Source organism: Oncorhynchus nerka, linkage group LG2 (genome assembly GCF_034236695.1).
Source record: "Oncorhynchus nerka isolate Pitt River linkage group LG2, Oner_Uvic_2.0, whole genome shotgun sequence".
In the NCBI taxonomy this organism is placed as follows: domain Eukaryota; kingdom Metazoa; phylum Chordata; class Actinopteri; order Salmoniformes; family Salmonidae; genus Oncorhynchus; species Oncorhynchus nerka.
Genome location: NC_088397.1, coordinates 75571304 through 75586731, shown reverse-complemented (window position 1 = coordinate 75586731; position 15428 = coordinate 75571304). Strand labels below are relative to the sequence as shown.

Below are 15428 nucleotides of genomic sequence, written 5' to 3'. Positions count from 1 at the left end.
AGCCCAGACAGCCCACACACACATGCTTGTGTGCGGACACACCATGGTGGCGTCTGACATGTGACAGGCCGGAGGTGATTTGTGGAGGATCGCGAGGCCCAAGCAGTCAGAATGAAAATTAATACGACAGCAGGGAGACAGGCAGGGTGCGTGCGTGTGGGGGGAGGGGGGGATAGGGCGTGGATGGGGGGAGCTCTCAACAGGAGGGATGAGGAGGGAGGGAGGGAGGGGTGAGGGAGAAGTGGGGGGTTAGGTAGCAGACTGAGGGGCTTCGGTCCAAGTTATCAAGACTGAGCAAAGGGGGTGAGGTTGGGTTTGAGGGGGTGAAGGGGGTGTGGAAGGAAAGTGGACGGGATGAGAGGTTTTGCGCAAATCTTTGAAGGTTCAAGGCTTGGACATCAAGGGGCGGGTGGGGAGGAGAAGGAGGGGAGAGGGGGTTAGGTTTTTTGGGCTAAGCTCTCAAAATGGATTTAGGAGAGGGGCTGGAGTTGTGTTTGGGTGGTGAAGGGAGACAGTTTGGGGTAGAGTTTTTGGGATGAGAAGCTTTGAAGGCTCAGCACTGAGGGAAAAGAGAGGAGATGAGGAGCGGGTGAGGGATGGGTGACGAGGGAGGCTCAGGGGTATTAGGTCTGAAAAATGAACACATCCATCAGCCATGTAAAAAGAGACGGGAACGATGGGGAAAAATGTTTACTTCCCAGAACAGGGCCAAATAAATGAATTTGAAACCCTTTTACCACAAACACACATGTCGTCTGACATGGGTGCACGGCTTATTTCATTAAGCAAGTCATGGCTTAATATAATATAAAAAGCAGATGAAGACAAAATGATCTACACTACATGACCAAAAGTACTTGTTGTACATCTCATTCCAAAATCATGGAGTTGGACCCCCTTTTGCTGCTGTAACAGCCTCCACTCTTCTGGGAAGGCTTTCCACTAGTTGTTGTATCATTGTTGTATCATGTTGTATCATTGCTGCAGGCACTTGTTCTATTCAGTCACAAGAGCATTAGTGAGCTCAAGCACTGATGTTGGATGATTAGGCCTGGCTCGCAGTCAGCGTTCCAATTCATCCCAAAGGTGTTTGATGGGGTTGAGGACAGGGCTCTGTGCCAGCCATTCAAGTTCTTCCACACCGATCAAGTACTTCCACACCTATATCTGTATGGACCTCACTTTGTGCACGGGGGCATTGTCATGCTGAAACAGGAAAGGGCCTCCCCCTAACTATTGCCAGAAAGTTGGAAGCACAGAATCGTCTAGAATGTCATGTATGCTGTAGTGTTAAGATTTCCCTTCACTGGAACTAAGGCACCAAACCCGAACCATGAAAAACAGCCCCAGACGGTTAATCCTCCTCCACCAAAATGTGCAGTTAGCACTATTCATTCGGGCAAGTAGCATTCTCCTGGCATCTGCCAAACCCAGATTCGTACGCCGTACTACGAGATAGTGAAGCATGATTCATCACTCCGGAGAACGCGTTTCCACTGCTCCAGAGTCCAATGGCGGAGGGTTTAATACCACTTTAGCACTTCTTGGCATTGCGCATGCTGATCTTAGGCTTGTGTGCAGCTGCTCGGCCATGGAAACCATTTCATGAACCTCTCGACGAACAGTTATTGTGCTGACTATCCTTCCAAAGGTTGTTTGGAACTTGGTAGTGAGTGTTGCAACCGAGGACAGACGATTTTTGCGAGCTACATGTATCTGCACTCGGCTATCCCGTTCTTTTAGCTTGTGTGGCCTACCACTTCGCAAATTAGTCGTTGTTGGTCCTAGACGTTTCCATTTCACAATAACAGCCCTAACAGTTGATCGGGGCAGATCTAGCCGGGCAGAAATTTGACGAACTGACTTGTTGGATTGGTGGCATCCTAAGACGGTGCCATGTTGAAAGTCACAGAGTTCCCCAGTAAGGCCATTCTACTGTCAATGTTTGTCTATGGAGATTATTGGATGGCTGTGTGCTCGATTTTATACACTTGTCAGCAACAGGCGTGGCTGAAAAAGTTGAATCTACTCATTTGAATTTATACTTTTGTATATCATGTGTATGCTGCAAGTAAGATGACCTAAACACATTTGGGTAGATTTAAATGTGGTGGATGCTTCTTTATTTTTTCAATTTAATAAAGTAACAACCATATGAATATGATTGTCTGCTGTTTTTGTGTTGAGTGTTGATTTAATTCCTATGGATTATATCCCAATGGGTTGTTAGGAATTGGCTTATATAGTTGCACAGCGTTCATGCTTTAGGCCCCTTTTGAGTGGACCAAATATTACAACTAAAACAATTTGTATATGTACAACTTTTAATTTATTGAGTAATTTCCCCATGCAGTAAAACAGAACAATAAGATTTTTCTAGGTATCTTAATAAACTTCTCCAATGAAAAACTTCTAACAACTAAATGATTTGTCTGAAAATGAATGGATAGCCCACAGAGTTTTACAGCCTGGCCCACATTGTCTGTTATTTCATCTTCTCAGCATCCAATTGAAACGTGGATTGTTCACACATTATGTAGTTTCATTTGTATAAAGAGAGAAATAATCAATATATTTTTTAAAGAAATTGTTGGTGGTGTTTTCTCTCTCTCTCGCTCTTTCAGCTCCAGCATATCACAATAATACAGCACCCACTCTGACCTCTCCCTGAGATTCAAATGCAGCCAAGATGACAGTCTTGGACTCAGGCCTGCACTGTTTGATACTGTAGATACACTCTATGAGTGTGCATACTGAATTAGTTTGACTCCATTTCACTCACTATGCTTGCTACAGCTGCTACCGCCACCTACAACACTTTCCCATTCTGCAAATGACATTGGGTTGAATTCATTTCTTTCTCATTTCAGACCACATTTAATGCATGACCTGTCTTTTTATTAGAGTTAATTAGATGAAGTAAAAATGTGGACATGTTCATGTCAACTACACTCATGTTGGCACATTATTTGATGTTGACTTTCTGTGACAATGGTGATTTGAATGTTGTCACAGTAACGGACCCATTACTTGCCTATGAAGGAATTGTCCCATATACAGTGTCACTCATGTAAGTCATTCACCTACCACTGATCTACATGGGTGTATTATGAGTTATCTTAACCGTGAAGATATACAGTATATGTTATGTTGCAGTTCTCTGTCTAGTCTGTCTAGTCTAGGCATGTCTAATAGTGTCTTGTATGCGCTAATTGTCTTAACATATGGTTAATCTCTACAATAGGCCTGTGTGGATGTGCTTTGTAATAGTGCTCAAATTAAACTTGCATGTCTTATTACTGTATTTTTGCGTGTTACTATTCCTTGTGAAGTCATATGTAGCCTAGGCTATATATGGCTCTAATTCATATTGTGCCTGTTCTTTTGTCATTAGTGCTGTGAGTGTCAGCGGCCTAATGTGGCCCATAGGCTGGGAGCGGGGCTCAGGTGTGTGTAGGCCTAGAATCCTAGATGAGACTGGTGTAATAAAGTCGGAGGAAATCATTTTAAGGAGAGCGCTTGAGCACCCAGTGCGACAGCCGGTCCCACTCCGTGATGACATTGTGTGCATATTGGGGCATGAGATGTTCATTAGTGAGGTGTGAAGGGAGGGATGGGGGATGGGGGGCGGGTGCGCAGCACACACGGTCGAGAAACAGCGAGGGGGAGAAAGGGGAGGGAATCACCGATGCTCCTATTCTAAAATGAGTAGCTGCTGCGTATGAGAGGCAGGCAACAAAAGCGAGGCAGGCGCGTTTTGTTTTTCTTCGTTTCATTCTAGAGGAGAAGAGAACAGAAGGTGAGAGAAGGAGGAGAGAAAGGTGGGAAAGGGGTATAGCAGCGAAATAAAAAGAAGCGGGCTGCTTTTAGAAAATGAGAGGGAGATAGAGAGAGAGGACATCCTAATGCGACAGGGGCTGCAGCTTGACTAAATTGAGTAGCGCAGAAGGGGGGGAGACAGGAAACAGAGCGTGAGCGAAGACAAACGGAGATAGAGAGGGAGAGAGGGGGGAAAGAGAGAGCGGTGTAGAGAGAGAGGGAGGGACAACAAAGATCTGTCAGATGAGGCTAGAGACGCTTCTATTATCTGAAAATCCCGTGTGGTCTCCTTTATTACAGGGCGTTCTGAGCGGGCTGCATCAGTGTGTCTCTTGCGCATGATCAGCCGTCTACACATCCCTTCTGGCCGGAGTGAACCCATCTCAGCATCTCTCCGCCAGCAGAGAGAAAGAAATAAAAACGCTCGCTCTCCTCCGCTAATTGAGGTAGGTAAATGCGCATTTGTATTTATCTGTCGCACTATCAGATGAGATGTGTTTGTTGTCTGACCTAAAAATTGGGCGGATTAAACCTTGTGTTTACCTGTCGTTGAAGGGGCTTCAAAATGCATGATATCGCTTGAGCGGTTGTTTAGGTTTGGTTTTCCGTTTTTACCTCATTAGACGAACTAACTGTGTGTGGGATGGAGATACCCACTGATATGCCATTTAGCATGATTATACTTCTAGAGTTACCCCCCCCCCCATCTCGTTTTGAGACATCTCATGGATTATTCCCATAGTTTACCGGATCAAACAGGGGCATGGTTCATGCTCCATTGACAGCACCCTGATTGGTGAACAGTAAAACGCTAGCTTGTGTTTTGGTTTTATCTCAGCTAAAGTGACGGGAAACTCAGTTTAGTTCAACCTTTAGGTGGAGAAACCCCACGGCTTCTCCCGCTGAATATAGGGTACCCACAGCCTACCTTCATCCTACGATGCCTAGGAGAACGGCTGGCGGGCAGGTGTATGACCTATAGTTGATGCCACCGGCGCACACTGTCGCTCACGCGCGCGCACACACATCCGACTCACCCAGCAGCGGTGTCAAGTAGAGTAGACTGAGGAAAGGTGGAGAAGGAAACAGTCCACAGTTAATATGAACGTAATCAAGAGAGTAGGCTAATAGTGCTGAAGGGAAAGGGCACATGCAATATATTAATACTGTACATATAAATGACTCATATAATGTTGAAGAACATACAGGATTCAGAACAGTATCTCGCTGCATTGCGCCCAGGTTGTAGAGCACCACTCCAGACAGTTCGTGTTGAATGTTAATATGAACCTTTTCACATAATAGCCTATTCGGGTTTCTCTTTATCTCGAGCGACAGCACAGTCAGTGTATAATAAATCAATGCGTCTTCATGCTATCAACAGAACACCTCTAAAGTACGTTGTATTAAATTTGTAGTACTACGAAGTTAGTACACAAGTTGCGAGTGGAGCGTGAATGTGCATGTTTATGCTTTTTTTTGCTCTGGTCTATTTGGCAAAGCAACACTGTAGCATGTTTTGAATGTTCAGTGCAGAAACAGTCAAGCATCCACGCTTGCGTTGGTGTGATAGTAACCTTAGCAGAGTTGCCAACAACTACCATAAATTCAGGTTTCCAGGGGAAATTTAAGATAGCGCCTGACTTCCACTTTTGAACGTTAACAATGCGACAGTATGTCTTAACTCCTACTTCATATTTACTGGATTGGTTGAACAGTGCAGAAAATAACCTCCCCAACAGTTTTTAAAAATTCTCATCAAGACCAGAATGTAGGGGTTTGGTTCCAGGCATTTCTTCTACACCTGCTACTTTAGGATGATGTGATAGTAGCCTACTTACTGGGAAGGCCAGTAAGAGGCAAAGATAGAGGTAGTAGAGATGGATATTGCTCTATCATCTAGGCATTGTGGGCCTGTGACAGTGTTGCATTGTGGTGAGAAGACCCATGCTAATCCTCAAATTGAGATGTTAGCTATAGTGTTGTTACAGCGTGAATAGGCTACTCAGTCTTGAGGAGCCTTGAGAATCCCTCTAGTTTTGTATCTCTGTGTTGCTGCAGCAGCACTGTCTTCCTATGTGAAAGCCAGCAAGGCTGTATCACCACCACCTCAGCAATGATCAGTCTGAGGCCTGGACACTGTGTGTCCGCTGTGCACATTCACTTTCTTCTCATGTTGCTGATGATGTACTGGGGTTCCTCCCGTTTTAAACTTGGCAAGGTTAGCCCTCCCATGCTTAAGCATGCTTAGCTCCTTTAGCCGGAGCATCTGCCTTTCCCCCGTTGGCTGTGTCTCTGTGTCTCGGTGACCCACCACTAGCTCAAAGACTCCTTCTGCTCCCTCTAACGAGGGGCTGACCACAGGGGTCAATCCTCCCTCAGAGCTCTGTGTGTCTGTATTGCGTGTGTGTGTGTTCGTGCGTGTGTGTGTGTGTGTGTGTGTGTGCGTGCGCGCATGCATGCGTGCGTGTACGTATGCATGTTTTGCTCAGTGACTCATGGCACCACTGCAGAGTGTCTTAGAATCTTAGATCTAGAACCGATAGAAGGGAGAGGAATGCTTTGTCTTACATGGGCAAATAGAGCAGAATATTGGTGGAATGCTTTGTTCTGTATGGAACCCTCTCAGATTGGGAACTACAAGGCTACAATTGAACTTGACAGAGTATTTGGCTGCATGGTGCAACAACCTTGTCTCAGAGCATTTCATATAATTCTGTACGTAAATCTGAGAAACTCCATTTAGTATGATATGTTACTTTTTGTATGGTATGAATCATTTTGTGGATGTCCATCACAATGGGGTTAGGGTTAAGGTTAGGGTTAAGCTTTGGAGTTAGGTTAAAGGGTTATGGTTAAGGTTATGGGAAGGACTAGACCAACTAACACATTATGGGGGTGACCATGTCAATGTTTTGAAGGTTCTGGGGGTGCCCTGATTAGTTATGGAAGAGCTCAGTGATTCGCATCCTTCTCCATTTGATGCTCTAAAGCTCCTCTTTGATAGGCTCTGTAACAACGGTAAATGTAATAACATCGGTAAATGTAATACGTTTCTATTTGTAATAACTTGCCCTTAAACATAATAAAATGTTGAATGGTAAACTTATGTTTTTCATAGAAACTTATGATCAGTCAGTGGCCATGCCCCTGTGAGCACAGACATTTACATCGGCGTCATGGAACGCCCCCTTTTCTACTCCAGTATAAAACCCACTTCCGACAAAATGTATATGAGACCAGAAAGCATGGAAATGGTTGGCAATTTAAATAGAAATAGTGACATGAGACCAATCACGTGCAGCGCCAGCTGAATACGTTACAAATGGTTGAGAAATCTACCACTATATAGACCAAGCAGACCAAGGCATGAGCCGGATGTTGCAAAATGGTTTAAACTACAACTCTACCAAAGGACAAGACCAGAGAACGTGGGCATCATCCCCACGCTGAAATGGTTAAGAAATCTACAAACCAAAGACCAATTATTCAGTCTGCAGCTGTTTAAGTATTTTAGTCTGATAAATGCAACCGATCGAATGACCGAATGGTACTCTGAAAGATCCATTCTGGAGAACATTTCCTTATCAAGCGACCAGGGGTACGTCTGAAGTATCCATTACAACATCCAGAGCTCGCTGAGAAAACTACAAGTCCTTGGGACTTCTGGGGAACGCAACCATAGACTTTTTTGTCGACTCCCTCCAGCAGACGGACCGGCGAGAGACAACAACGGCATACACTTGTAAATATGTAAATTGCAATTTCTTTTCGAATAAGCGGCTGTGCATGTTCAAATCATATCAAATTCAATGTCTTTATATAGCTCTTTGTAAAGTATTAGCATTTCCATGGGTGTAGTTATCAACTGTATATTCGTGTTTTTTCTCTGGCTTTCCCACTCTTGAGTTGTCCCCACCCCTTTCATTTGTCTACCAAGCCGTCATATCGGTTTCTTCCACTAGGGACTTTTTCTTGTGAGTGTATTTATATAATTCTGTGTGATTATTTCGTTAGTTAGTAAATAAATACTTAAGCCAATTTGTATATCGCTAATTTATGCTAGGGTTCGTGCAGATATCCAAGGGATTGTGACATTCAGAATATGATTGATGAGGTAATAATACATTATGATGTGACTGTAATCGATAAGATATGAAAATATGTGAAGAGAGTTAAATTTGTGAAATTGCAACTCTTTAAACAACATTTTCTCATGGTGCCCCAACTTCCTAGTTAATTACTATTCCATGATTAGTTTAATCACATAGAGAATTGATTTGATGATATAACAGTCTTCACATTAATGAACAGCAAATGTTACGACATCAGTAAGGCCACTCCTATAGAATTCTATGGTTACTCCCACTAAGGCCAACTTGAATGATTGATATCCCACACTTATATGTGCTATGTATGCAATAGCCTGGGGACGATGTTACCCCAAGAACCACTTACCTTGATGAAAGCCCCCAACCTAAAGAAATTGAAAGTGTATTTCTTCTGGAACCAAGTGACATGTTCCTCAGTACACAAACGTGCACATTACAAAAACGAGTCATACCACGCGGTGCTGGGCCCATTTGATAATTTATAACACATACATAAATGCCTTGTATCATATGACACTGTACTTACTATAAGGTCAGACACCTTTGGTCATTCATAACATACATAATGGCTTATTGATGTAAACACAAATGTATTAACACTTGGGGAATTATCACTAACAGCTAAACAAATAAACATTTAAAGACATGTTTAAACCATACATTTATTTTTATTTGTACTTTTTTTTTTAAACAATACAAATACATGAAGTCCAGCAATGCAGTTACATTGAACATTACACAGGGCTGTGATTTGTGTAGCTTGTCCCTGAGCTGGAGGAATAATGGTTTTTGCCTCTCTTCCTGCTGGAGGTCATCTCTTCCCCCTCCCCCTGAAAAGATTTAGATGCACTACTGTTCCACTGGAGGTCATAAGGTGAATGCACCAATTTGTAAGTCGCTCTGGATAAGAGCGTCTGCTAAATGACTTAAATGTAAAATGTAATGGAGGTACTGCATGTTGGTTCCAACCTTAAAGTAACAACAAAGAAAGTTAGCAGGTCTGTTAGGAAATGCCTTTGTCACACCGTCTGGTTAAGGACATTTCTGTGCTGTGCCAGAAACTCTAAATGGGAAAATGGGAAACTCCATTCAATTCATATTATTATATTCCTCTTTCATTTACAAATCTCAGGCCTTGACTATGAGACATGGTTGTATCTAGGGGGATTTGTATCTAGCTAGCTACATTTTAGCTAGCTAGCAATTGCTGTTAAGTCACCGAAATGATTTCAAATAACGATTGAGATAGCTACAGTATGTAACATTCAGAATCAGAATCACCTTTAATCGCAAAGGACATTTACATATACCCAGAATTCGATTCAGTGAAATTGTGAATATAGGCGATAAAGATTGTATACAGACAGAATATATTGACAAAGAATTTACGACTTCACACACTATAAACAGCAAAAAACACAATAAATGCACATACATACATGATTTAATTGACATGAAGACTGAACAGCAGTAACCCAGCAAACAGTGAAGGTCCTGAGGACATTCTGCAACGTTCCCATTAGGCCCCTTAAGGGTTTCGGCACAACGTTATCTCTCTGATGTTCTGAGAGCGTTCTAAGAACATTGCGTGATGGTCCCAAGGGAATGTTCTCTGGGGACATTTGTCTAGTTTTAGGACATCACAGAGGACCATGTCAGGGCCTTTGTAGAATTTTCTCAGGACTTTCATTTTACTAGTCCTTAGGACATCCCGTGATGGTCCCAGGGGAACATTCTCTGAGAGACCTTTTTCTAGTTCCATGTAAGTTCCCAGGACGTCACTGAGGACCATGTCAAGACCTTTTTAGACATTCTCAGGACGTTCATTTTACTAGTCCTTAGGACATTGTGTGATGGTCGTAAGGGAATGTTCTCTGGGGACCTATTTCCCTGTAAGTTCCCAGGATGTCACTGAGGACCATGTCAGTACATTTTTTGTGTCATGGTCCCCTGATGATTTTCTTTAGTCCCCAGTTTGTCCCGGGGACATACTCAAGGACGTTTTTAGGACGTTCTTGGGACGTTGTGTCATGGTCCCCTGGAGGTTTTTTCTAGTTCCCGGTTGGTCCCAGGACGTCCCCGAGAATGTTTTTAGGACGTTCATGCAACATTGTGTCACGGTCCCCTGAAGCTTCCCTGGAAGTTCTTGAAGGTATTTGTCACATGATGGTCCCAGGTGGCCCAAACCATTATAAATAAAGTCATGAAATGGTGTGGGGTTTTTAAGGTTATTGTTTACGCTGCAGTGTTAATTTTTGTCAACAATAACTATGAATTTTTTTTGTCAGCAACCTATTTTTCCTGACTAAAACTATGATGGGATGCCCTTTAAAAAAATCTATAACTATTACAATTTAATTTTAATTTTAGTCTACGAAAATGTGACGAGACAAGAATTCCACTTGAGACTAATGGAAATTTGATTTGACATGAAGCTCCTTTTCATCTGTTTTGTCCAATCACAAGAATGCACTCATTCAGAATATTTCATACAATCCTCTCATTGGCAGAGTTGAGGTCTTTCAGTTGCGTGGTCTGATTGAGCTGATCTGCCCGGCTCTCCCACATACAGTAGCTCCCAGGCATTCGCTCCAGTCACAAGTACATTGTTTGAACTGATGTAAAGCCAGGACACTTCACTTGTAACTAACTTCAACTAAAAACAGCAATGTTTTCTCTCTCCCTTACTTTCATGTAGGCTATTTTTTCTTTGATCATATCAGAAACTTTTCCCATGTGCTCTGTAATTTATTCATCTGTTTTGCCTCTCTTGCACCGCGGTCCGCAAATGTGAGTTGTGGCTGCTTATTCCTTTGGGGAAAAGTAATGCTATTTGTTGAATATTAGGAGTACAGTAATATTTTTGGAAAGCGCAAATTGTCCCCTTTTCATAGGAAGCACTGTTATTAACTCTTGCCAAAAGGCACCTAAAGGACTCAGACCAAGAGAAACAAGATTCTCTGGTCTGATGAAACCAAGATAGAACTCTTTGGCCTGAATGCCAAGTGTCACGTCTGAAGGAAACCTGGCACCATTCTTACGGTCCAGCATGGTGGTGGCAGCATAATGCTGTGGGGATGTTTTTCAGTGGCAGGGACTGGGAGACTAGTCAGAATCGAGGGAAAGATGAACGGAGCAAAGTATAGAGAGATCCTTGATGAAAACCTGCTACAGAGCACCCCCGGACCTCAGACTGTGGCAAAGGTTCACCTTCCAACAGGACAACAACCTTAAGCACACAGCCAAGACAATGCAGGAGTGGCTTTGGGACAAGTCTCTGAATGTCCTTGAGTGGCCCATTCAGAGCCCGGACTTGAACCCGATCTAACATCTCTGGAGAGACCTGGAAATAGCTGTGCAGCGACGCTCCCCATCCAACCTGACAGAGCTTGAGAGGATCTGCAGACAAGAATGGGAGAAACTCCCTAAATACCTGTACAGGTGTGCCAAGTTTGTAGTGTCATACCCAAGAAGACTTGAGGCTGTAATCACTGCCAAAGGTGCTTCAACAAAGTACTGAGTAAAGAGTCTGAATATTTATTAAATGTGATATTCACTTTTTTAACTGATAATACATTTGCAAAAATGTCTAAAAATATTTTTTTTTGCTTTGTCATTATGGGGTGTTGTGTGTAGAATGATTTGGGGAAAAACAATGTAATACATTTTAGAATAAGGATGTAACTTAACAAAATGTGAAAAAATTCAAGGGGTCTGAATTCTTTCCGAATGCACTGTAAACGTGATGGAAGGTAGTCTAAATATTAATTATTTAATAGAAGAAAATGCACTGACTATTATGTGACTAAAGTGTCTGTGACTAAAGCTAGACATACGTTGTCCAGCGTTTTAGTCGACTGTGAAATACTACAGTTAATGAAGGATGAAATGATTCAAATGTGACTGAGGCTAAAAGGTATTTTAAGACTAAACTTAAATACTAAACCAGTATAACAGAAAAGTAGCTGTTCTCTATTGACATTTATTTGAATACATCCATAACAATGAGCTGATAATACCCGATTATGCTTGAAAAGTTTGCCTTCTTGTCAGAACACTCAACACTGTTCATTAGGAGGAGATCACATTGCATATCAATTGCTAGGGCAGAAGCTAGCTAAATAGTTTGTTGCTAGCAAACCTGGCAATATGACAACTGAATTTAAAAATACCAGTTGCTGAAAACAGCTGGTGTAACTCCAAACATGTGTGAGGATTTGGCAGCATAGTGCGTCATGACTGCAACAGTGGGGACCAGAGAATTTCATGTTCATCATTCAACACGCTAGGTCATCAAATCCTCCCCAAACATATGTCTGTGCATAAACAAATACATGCTAGCTAGCCAACTAGCTAAGTATAAGTGTTGGGGCACGTTGGACCTGTGTTTACAATGTATCCAATTACAGTTTGTGTGGTTGTTGGTTTACCTTTCTGTAACTTTGTGGCAAGAACAGTCTGTATGTGTAAGCGCTTATTAAGTCATGATTGCAAGGTGTCCCGATATCTTTTCACAATTGTCCCCTTATCTGGTTTTAATGTCCATTCTAGAGTGCCTTTCTAGCCAATCAAAAATTACTATTCACCCACGCTGTGGTATAATCTGTTTTAATTTTACTCCTGAATCACTATGATAAATATAATAGTTTTTCTTGAGTGTGTTTTTAACAGAGATTATATTTACTTTGAAATACAATAGGCATACAGGTGAAATCAGTCATACAGACATGGTGGCATAGCAGGAAGATTGAAACCCTGTGAATCAAGAGGTTGTGAGTTCAAATCCCAAGTAAGGACTTGTTAATCAATAATTATTGTATGAAATGTAAAACATGTAAGTTAAAACTACACTATGTTAAAATATGTGTGTGTATACCAGAAGTCCTCACAAAAATAGTACACCAACAAGTGTAAACCTCCAGGAGACCATGACGCAATGTCCTTGGGACAAACTGTGTCAATGTGTGCTTGTGAGTGTCTATGTATGACTATTCCTATATGATGTGCATGAGTTTATTTGTGTTATAATTGGCAGTGGGGGTGGTAACAGTCCCTTCAGAAAGTATTCACACCCCATGACTTTTTCCACATTTTGTTGTTACAGCCTGCATTTAAAATGGATTACATTGAGATTGGTTTGTCACTGGCATACACACAATACACCATAATGTTAAAGTGGGAATATGTTTTTCAATTTTTTAAAAACCAATTCATCAAGAAGGAAAAGCTGACATTTATTGAGACAATAAGTATTCAACCCCTATGTTATGGCAAGGCTAAATAAATTCAGGAGTAAAAATGTGCTTACTAAGTCACATAATAAGTTGCATGGACTCACTCTGTGCAATGATAGTGTTTAACTTCTTGCGTCGAGCTATCCCGGATCCGGGATCGTGAATACAGCCTCAAGCTCATTACCATAACGCAACCTTAACTATTCATGAAAATCGCAAATGAAATTAAATGAATCTGTTTGCTCTCACGCTTAGCCTTTTGTTAACAACACTGTCATCTCAGATTTTCAAAATATGCTTCTCAACCATTGCAAAACAAGCATTTGTGTAACAGTATTGATGGCTAACGTAGCATTTAGCGTTAGCATTCAGCATGCAACATTTTCCACAAAAACCAGAAAAGCATTCAAATAAAATCATTTACCTTTGAAGAACTTCAGATGTTTTCAATGAGGAGACTCTGTTAGATAGCAAATGTTCCGTTTTTACAAAAAATATTATTTGTGTCGACTAATCGCTCCGTTTTGTTCATCACATTTGGGGAGGGAAAAAAAAAATATATATATTAAGTCATTAAAACTCCATAATATCGACAGAAACATGGCAAACCGATGTTTAGAATCAATCCTCAAGGTGTTTTTCACATATCTATCGACGATAAAATCCATCGTGGCATTTTACATTCTCTTCTGAAGAAATGGAACGCGCATGGACCTACAGATTACGCACACAGGACACCGGGCGGGACACCAGGTAAATGTAGTCTCTTATGGTCAATCTTCCAATGATATGCCTACAAACACGTCACAATGCTGCAGACACCTCGGGGAATAGACAGAAACCGCAGGCTCATTCCTGGCGCATTCACAGCCATATAAGGAGACATTGGAACACAGCGCCTTCAGAAGGGGGGCATTTCCTGTATGAAACTTCATCTTGGTTTCGCCTGTTGCATTAGTTCTGGGGCACTCACAGATAATATCTTTGCAGTTTTGGAGACGTCAGAGTTTTGTCTTTCCAAGGCTGTCAATTCCATGCATAGTCGAGCATCTTTTCGTGACAAAATATTGCTCTTAAAACGGGCACGTCTTTTTATCCAATAATGTCATAGCGCCCCCATAGGTTGAACAGGTTAACTTGATTTTTGAATGACTACCTTATGTCTGTATCCCACACACACAATTATCTGTAAGGTCCCTCAGTCGTGCAGGGAATTTCAGACATATTCAACCACAAAGACCAGGAAGGTTTTCCAATGCCTCGCAAAGAAAGGCATCTATGCAATCAATCAAATGTATTTATAAAGCCCTTTTTACATCAGCCGATGGCACAAAGTTCTGTAGAGAAACCCGGCCTAAACCCCAAACAGCAAGCAATGCAGATGTATTGGTACAGTGCCTTGCGAAAGTATCCGGCCCCCTTGAACTTTGCGACCTTTTGCCACATTTCAGGCTTCAAACATAAAGATATAAAACTGTATTTTTTTGTGAAGAATCAACAACAAGTGGGACACAATCATGAAGTGGAACGACATTTATTGGATATTTCAAACTTTTTTAACAAATCAAAAACTGAAAAATTGGGCGTGCAAAATTATTCAGCCCCCTTAAGTTAATACTTTGTAGCGCCACCTTTTGCTGCGATTACAGCTGTAAGTCGCTTGGGGTATGTCTCTATCAGTTTTGCACATGGAGAGACTGAATTTTTTTCCCATTCCTCCTTGCAAAACAGCTCGAGCTCAGTGAGGTTGGATGGAGAGCATTTGTGAACAGCAGTTTTCAGTTCTTTCCACAGATTCTCGATTGGATTCAGGTCTGGACTTTGACTTGGCCATTCTAACACCTGGATATGTTTATTTTTGAACCATTCCATTGTAGATTTTGCGTTATGTTTTGGATCATTGTCTTGTTGGAAGACAAATCTCCGTCCCAGTCTCAGGTCTTTTGCAGACTCCATCAGGTTTTCTTCCAGAATGGTCCTGTATTTGGCTCCATCCATCTTCCCATCAATTTTAACCATCTTCCCTGTCCCTGCTGAAGAAAAGCAGGCCCAAACCATGATGCTGCCACCACCATGTTTGACAGTGTGGATGGTGTGTTCAGGGTGATGAGCTGTGTTGCTTTTACGCCAAACATAACGTTTTGCATTGTTGCCAAAAAGTTCAATTTTGGTTTCATCTGACCAGAGCACCTTCTTCCACATGTTTGGTGTGTCTCCCAGGTGGCTTGTGGCAAACTTTAAACAACACTTTTTATGGATATCT

At 41.9% G+C, this 15428-nt stretch overlaps 1 protein-coding gene across 1 annotated transcript in view; it reads left to right on the top strand.

Moving 5' to 3' along the window:
- The first annotated feature begins 4056 nt into the window (after positions 1-4056).
- The window catches only part of cntn2 (contactin 2), a 94860-nt gene continuing 83488 nt past the window's right edge, over positions 4057-15428 (top strand). The window contains exon 1 of the mRNA XM_029682136.2: positions 4057-4265. The gene's annotated coding sequence lies outside the window, so the exon portion shown is untranslated. The remainder of the gene's footprint in view (positions 4266-15428) is intronic.